Below are 8,663 nucleotides of genomic sequence, written 5' to 3'. Positions count from 1 at the left end.
CCTACCTTAACTTAGGTTGCCTCCCAAGCAGCGCCTGATTTAGTATCGCGATACGATACAATCTTCGACTTATCTATTTTACTTTATCTATTTCCGCTTACTTGGATGCCATATTCTTATTCATTTTTGACCTATTGAGTGTGAACTCTCAAGGTGAACAACTTTCTCCACAATAGCCTTTTCAGGCTCATCAATCTGCATCAGTTTGGGCTGGGGCATTTGTGGCTTGGACAGCTCAATGAGAAAGTCTGAAGAGGTATTTAGTGAACTAAACTCCACCACCCCACACTTATCCCCTTCAATTAATGTAATCATGCATAAATCTTGGTAGTGGGATAGTGTGTTGAGTGGTTTGAAAATATTAAAAACCATCTCTTCATTAACCAACCTCATTGTGAATGTGTCGTCTCTCACATCTATTAATGCTCCTCCTGTTGCTACAAATAGACATCCCAAAATGACTGATACTCTTTCATCTGCCTAAAAATCTAAAACAATAAAATTAGCAGGAATAAAAAACTTACCAACCTTGATGAGAACATCCTCTATAATTCCCTTAGGATGGGCTAGGGTCCGGTCAGCCAATTAAAGTATCACGAAGCTAGATCTTGGCTTCCCCTAGACCAAAGTGTTGAACAAGGAGAGGGGCATAAAATTGATGCTTGCCCCTTAATCACTAAGTGCGTAGACCACCTCACTGTTGATAATTTGAATGGGGAGCATGAAACTCCCAAGGTCTTTGAGCTTTTTAGTGGTCTTCTGCATTACCACAGAACTCCACTCAGTGAGTGCTACTGTCTTAACATCCTGCAACTTAACTTTGTTAGTGACCATGTCCTTCAAGTAATTAGCGTACTTGGGCATTCCCTTCAAAACATCTATAAGAGGAAGGTTAATGTGAAGCTCTCTAAACGTGTCAAAGAACTTCTTAAAGCATGTATCCACCTTTGATTTTCTAAGCCTCTGTAGAAAAGGTGGTGGTGGTCTCTCCTTTACCTGTTCAACAAATTTGTTTTTCAAGTATTCACACTTCCTCAAATATTCAGCAACTTTTCCATCTATCTGTTGAGGAGCAAACTCTTTATCTACCTCCTTAGTTTTCTTTAGAGGTTCTTTATTGAGATCTTTACCACTCCTCAAAGTGATTGCCATTTTGTTTTGGAGATTCAGTATCACTTGGAAAACCACCTTGAGTCCTGGTATTTTGCGCTTCTGCCATCTGACCTATGCGCATCTCTAAGTTCTTTGTAATAATCTGTTGGCTCTTCATATCTGCTACTAAATATGCTTGAGTAGCCATAATATTCCTTAAACACTCTTCAACATTGCTAGTCTGAGCTATTGTCTAATTCCCTTAAATCTGCTACTACTGAAACTGTTGTTGCTGGTTGTTCCAGGATTGAATTGGTGGTTGAGTCTACCGCTTTTGATTGTAGGTGTTCCCATAATTCGGCCTTTGAGCATTTCCCACAAACATCACTGACTCAGGATTTGCACCACATATGGATGCCTAATGACCACTGTTGCCATAAACCACACACCAAGTATTTCTCTTATGAAATGCATTAGTTATTGTTGTAGGTTGTGTAACCCCTACTTTTATATTGCTGAGCTAAGTAGTTAACTGATTTTGTAGTGTAACAATCTGAGTTGATATAGCAATTAACTGATCACCTCCAATATGCCTGCAACCTTCTTTGGAGAACTTTTTGAGTCAGCATGCCACTTAGGATTCCATTGTGCAATTTGGTTCAACAAGGTATATAGCTCATCAAACATCAATTCCAATGCTTCATCACCTGTAGCTAAATTTAGCAAAATTTTTGTGTTGTGATTAAGTGCCTTAACAAAAATGTGAGCTAGTACCTTATTAGACTACTGATGATATGGACAGTCCCGAAGAAGAGCTTTGAACCTCTTCCACGCATGATATAAGTTCTCATCTAGCCTCTGTTTGAAGCTCACAATCTCACTATATAGTCTCGCAGTCTTAACAGATGGAAAGAATTATATGAGGAATTTCTGGGCTAAATCATCCCTGGTAGTGATTGAACTTTCCATCTCAGCGTTCAACTACTTATTCACCTCCTCCAATAGTCAAAATAGGAAAAGTATCAGCCTAACATAGTTAGTTAACACACCCATAGGGATGAATATGTCACTGATCTCCAAGAAGTTTTGTAGGTGGACTTATAGATCTTCACTTGAAAGCCCCATAAGTTGTCCACTGCTGATTAAAAGTTGCACCATATTATGTTTTAGCTCAAAGTTACCTCCAGCAGCTGGTTTTTCAAAAGGGGAGGTCAAATTCATCAGAAGTGGGATTGCCACTTCCCAAACTATTCTACGAGCTAGTGGCTCTTCATCCATGAAAGTAGGATTGTCCTATTCCTCTTGAATTTGTGGGTTATGGTATAGAAGGATTTCTTCTATCCTTCATTGTAGGAAGCATTGCTCGGGTTCAGGGTCTGGTTCAACCAATTCTCGATCCCTTGCCAGCTTACTAGCCTGTAAACCGATTTCTGGCAAATTCAATACCAAGACCAAGTGTAAAACACCAAAGAAATCTAAAAAGTAAAACTAAGACTAAAATAGTTGCCAATTTACAAGTCTTGGGCAACGGCGCCCAAGGTCACACGCAAGGGTATGTTTTCCCACCAAGTAGTAAAGTGGCCTTATATAGCCAAGTATCGATCCTATCGGGACTTTTTTTAACAACTATCTAATTCGTTCACTATATTGATTAAAGTGGTGTAAAATTAACCGAAAGAGTTTTGAAAGTTATAACTAAACGTAAACTAAAAAATATGATAAATTAAAGGTCTTTTAGAATCAATAAGGAGAAACCCAGAGTTAAGGCTCTGTGAACAATCATACTAAGATATAGAACTTCATAAGTTAGATTAGTTATCTTGGTTGTTGATTCACGGGGTTGCTATTATGATCATGGTCTCTCGAGCCTCTAATCATCTATCTAACTTAGCCCCACAACTACATCATTGAGTAGGGATGTAACAACTAAGCTAAACGCATTTATATTTCATCTCGTAGTGAAGCAAATAGGTCAAGTACATATATCTCTAACCTACATGCAAATTATAATCTTCATTCTATAGAAGCTTATAATCCTACTCTATTTACCCCCATATTCTATTCTCTTATTCCCCTTCCCGAGTTCACAAAGACGACAAAGGATGTATTTTAACAATGATAAATAAGCAACTAAATATTATAAGCAATCAAAACCTAATCAATTCAAATCGATAGTAATCATGTTCTTGGCCTTAACCCCGAAAAGGGGCCATTTAGCCACTCATGGACATAGTTATAATAACCATAGATGAATACAATATAAAATCCATTAAATGAACTAAATTAAAATAATAAAAACCCTAATTTAAGTGTTTTCCATAGCTATCCAAAGTGTCTAACACAAAGTTCAAGTGTCCTATTTATGGGAGGACAATTTGGCAATTTTTGGATTAGGGTCTGTGCCAGCCCTCTTATTCCATAGGAATAAGGTGTGCGCCACCCTTTATATTCCATGGGACTAAGGTATGCACCTCTCCTTTTATTCCATGGAAATAGGGTGTGAGACGTAGCCTCATCGCGGTGACACACTGGAAAGTCATCTTGTAAGCCATATCCATGTCCTTCCATCCCAAGACTTGTGGTGCTGTTTCCATTAAATTTCCAGCTTGTTTATCATCCATAAATCATTAAAATCAACTCACCAATGATCCTATAGCAATAAACACCATAGATTAAAGCTCAAAATAACACAATATCAAGGAAAATGAACTAGAAACTTAAGCTAAGAACTAGTTTTGACCTTTTTGATCTTTAACTACTTGTTCGGCTCTAGGCTTGATTCAATTGCACTTTTAAACACCTGTGAGAACAATCAGTTGAAGCGCATTTCCCCAATATATTTATGAGAGCATCTTAGTATAAGAAGACATGAAAATCTAAATAAAAGATCAAATACCATGAACTAACTCTTAGAAGCTTGTAAGCATCAGTTGGGACTTTTTTTGCGAGTATATAATGGTGAGAGAATTACAGTAAAATGACATGAAAACCTGAATATAAAAGTTTGAATATGATGAACTAACTATTTGAAGCTTGCAAGCATCAATTGGAGCTTTTTCAAGTATATTTGTGAGATCATCTGAGTAAAATGACATGAAAATTTTTGATAAAAGTACGAATAACATGTCATGAACTAACTTCATGTTGGATTAGTGGATGTGGGAGTTCTAAATTGACCTTAAGGTTCAAAGTTCAAATTCCAAAAGCTACATGTTTTTCTCTTTGAACTCCTTTGTGAAAATCTTGAATCCATCACTGATTTGAAAAATATAACCATGGCCAGCAAGAACTACCATGTGATCATGTTCCCATGGTTAGTCTTTGGCCATATGCTACCTTCCCTTCAACTATCAAAGAAATTGGCAGCAAATAGGAAAAAACGGTCGAGGTGACCATTTGTGTTACAAAATTAAAAGCATCAACGCAAAATCGAGAACCTAACATTTGCAAATAAACTGTCTTCCAGTAGCTACTAAATGAAAAACAGGAAAAGATAGATACCTTTCTGTTGAAATTTCCATCAGCGAGTATATTTTGTGTTACAAATTTTAAAGCATCAATGCAAAGTTGTGAACCTAACATACGCAAATAAACAATTGTCCAATTGCTACTAAATGAAAAACAAGAAAAGATAGATACCTTTCGGTTGAAATTTCTTTCGGCGAGTCCATTTTGCGTTATAAATTTAAAAGCATCAACGCGAAATTGAGAACCTATCATTTGCAAATAAATTGTCTTCCAATAGCTACTAAATGAAAAACAGGAAAATATAGATACATTTCTATTGAAATTTCCATCGGCTAGTCCATTTTGCATTACAATTGAAAGAATCAAAGCAAAATTGCTCTCCACTTAGAGATATTGGCACTACACCATGGTTATTGGAGAGTGGAGGAGGAGCAAACTCCTCAGCCTGGGGGCTCAATTTAAAAAATATTTCCTCTAATTCTCTCATCTTTTTCTTAAACCCTTCTTCAATAACACCTCCATTCTCGATGCTAAGAATTTCAAAGGATGAACCTAGCAAGTTCAAATCTTCTATCTGCCTATGGTTCATAAAAATCAATAGAATTATAATTGAATACAACAACAATAACATACCCAATGTAACAGAGATTAATTCTTGCATTCCTCCATCAGAGTTTTAAGAGCCAATGGCAAAAAGGTGTAATAAGAAAAATCCGAGTGAGGAGGGTAAAAGGAGGTAGACGGAGGGTGTGTATATGTTAAAATTAATTAATGGGTTTATTAATTATTACAAAAATAGATGAGAATCAATTAAAATTAGAAAAAATAGCTCAAAAAAAAAACAGAAAAAAGATAAATATGTTTGCTGAACATTGAGGTATGCCACATCAGCATGTCTCTAATCCTCTTTTATATATATATATATATATATATATATATACATATATATATATATATATATATACATATATATATATATATATATATTGATTGGTGAGGAAAAATGATTTTCACTCATTCTTTTGTTAATGAAACTTTTCACTTTTTCTATGAATAATGCGTGCTCTATCTATCTATTTATCTATTTGTCTCTCTAGATATATTTAAAATCTAGACTACCTAAAAAGTGTCAACTCAAAAAACATAAAGTGAAATTACTAAAAACAAACAAGTAATAGCACCTAAATTAGATTCTCTCTCTATTTCAAAAAGAATGACCTACTTTGACTTTACACAAAGTTGAAGAAAATAAAGAAGACTTTTTAATCTTATGGCCTTAAATTAAAGTTGTATCAAATGTAGAAAAATTCCCTTTAATCTTGTGGACCTAAACATGTCATGTGGAAAGTTGAAATTAAAGTATTGTCAAAAAGGGTGTGGTCATTCTTTTCTAAATGGACTAAAAAGGAAAATTACGTCATTCTTTTTGAAATGGAGGAAGTAAAAGATAATTTTCCAGAGTAAAAGATAATTTTCCAGCCCTTTCGTATGGCATTCTAACGCCTTTAGCGAATTGCCTCTCTCACAATCAAAATAGTCACCAACCTCCAAAATCCCGAATAGTTGCAACTTTATCACTTTTAATCTCTTTAAAAAATCAAACGTTGTTATGCTGAGACTCATTCACAAGAAGATCCCAACAGATGATAACATCATAATGAAATTTCATGTATATGGACCTTCCAGTTGTGTTTGTTATAAACAACCCCAATCAGAAACCATGGAAAATTTATTATTTACATGAAATATTACCTTAGTTTGAAAATATTTTTGTAACTCATATTAAACTCCTTACCAAAAGGAGCCCTTATGAGTTATGTTGATCGAATGGTAGCTGACCAAACCTTCCATCGAGATTCATGAACTTCTTTAGCAATGTGTTCCATCAGTCATTTTTTGGCATATTTGGAAGATAGATACAATCAATTCAATATGGGATATACAGTCCCATCCTATGAAACAACAAAGGATGTGTTCTTTCACGGCAAAAAAGTATAAGGGTGAGTAGAGTATGAAAGCTATAGTTTATTTACGATGTACAGAGGCACTTTATTTACAAGCAAAGATTAACAGTATCTCCTATATTACAGAAGGAGTATTCGTAGTGGACTATAAATAATAAACGGGTAATCCTAATACTATGGTCAGTAGGTAACTAACTAGCAACATTATCTGCACAGTAGGTAACTAACTAGTAACATTATCTGCACAATGAAACAAAGTGCAGTAATAATACTGCACAATTATAGGGAGTAAGATGTATGCGCCAATACGCCCCCTTAATATAGGCAATATGTAGAAAAGCCTAGCTTAAATAGGTGTTTGACACAGTATCCTTATCTCTTTTCTTCCAACTCAGTTCCTACCGAAGGTAAATATGTATTTTTCATCCAAAACTCTTTCTCTTTAAGTCTGTTTAAGCATTCTTGAGTCATCTTATATTGTGAGTAATTGAATCCTTGTGATAGATATAAGCTTGGTTATAAGTTTTGTATAGAGGCGGTGATTCTTTTCCAAATCCAAATCTTAGATGAATCACATTCGAGGATGAATGTTTTCAAGGAGGAGATATTGTAAGACCCTGCATTTTAAGATCACTGTGAAACCTACGACTCATTACCTTAAGTCATAAAGACATCTTACGAGTTATAAGATGTGAGTCTTAGCCATAGCAGCGTGGGGTGATTTGAGTTCTGTTCAAGTTACGACTTAACCCTAGGAGTCATCATTTGAAGTTATGAGTCGTATGAAGAGAAGCTGTGAGGTCAGTATCCTAGGTTCTCTAAGTTTCTATCCAAGTTACAAGTGGGGGGCTACAAGTGGTATTGAGAGATTACGAGTGTAATTCCCCACATTTCAGGCTACAATATAGACCATGATTTTGATGCGTTGCTTATCCCGAAGCCATAAATCCTATGCCAATATGGCATGTTAATTATTTGAGTAGTATGTGAACCCATTCAAGCTTGAATTTAGACCATAGAGGTCCTTCAACTTAAGGACGAGTTGACACTATTTCGATCGATTAAGTTTTAGTGGATGTTGTAATTTGTGTCAGCTTACAATGACCATAACTCTCTGTATATGTCGAATTAGAGATCCTACTATGTTTCAAATAATAGGTCTGAGTTAGCTTTCCAATGATACCAATTTTGCTAAAATCCGACACCCGAGCAAGAAGTTATGGCCTTTCAAAGTAGTAGGCGGCGCCTATGTAAACATAGGTGATAGCATAGGCGGCGCCTATATAAACATAGGCGATAGCATAGGTAGCGCCTATGTTAACTTAGACAATAGCATAGGCAGCGCCTATGTAAAGGTTTCAAGTGGCTTAAACACTCCTTTTTGGGGCAAAATGGTCCTTTTCCACCCTTACTTAGCCCTAAACACGAAATTCAGTTCCCAAAGACCCCAAAATACACCTTCATTCATCAAAATTGTTCAAGAACTCTCTCTAGGGTTTCAAAATAAAAATCCAAGTAGTTCAAGATTCAACCATGGGTTTTCAAAATAAATTGAAGATTTGGAATCTCCGCAACGTAGGCTTCAAGAAGCACCTATCATATTCGCATATAGAGGTACGTGGGGTTATCTCAAAAATCTCATGGTATTATTAAATTCATATTTTCAAAATAGGGGTTTTGAAATTACGAATATAATTATGTTTTAAAAGTTTTACGATATTGATTTGGTATTTAGGACTAATTCCAATGTGATTTGATATTTTATATATGGATATGCATGTGTTTCATAATGATGATAAATTGAGAGCATGATTTACACGGAACCCCTCTCTTGATATGATATTTTTTTAAGTTTTCACATGATATGAATCGTTTGAAATCATCTTGAAATGTATGTCATGAAATGTCTTTAAAATGTCATGATTTGGATATAGTTTTTGACTTTCAAAGAGAGGGTTGTTTTGTTCATGTTGAAATATGTTGCATATGATGATTGAATGAAGAGAATGATATAATACTAATGACTTGCAAGTCGGATATGATGATACCCTACAGAGTATGACATGTGATTGATTTGAACAAAGTTTGAATGCATTGATTTTCATGAGAAAGGTGGATGCCCGAAGAAGGCGTTTGAGT

Source organism: Capsicum annuum, chromosome 7, assembly GCF_002878395.1.
Source record: "Capsicum annuum cultivar UCD-10X-F1 chromosome 7, UCD10Xv1.1, whole genome shotgun sequence".
NCBI lineage: Eukaryota > Viridiplantae > Streptophyta > Magnoliopsida > Solanales > Solanaceae > Capsicum > Capsicum annuum.
This window is presented reverse-complemented; position numbering follows the sequence as displayed.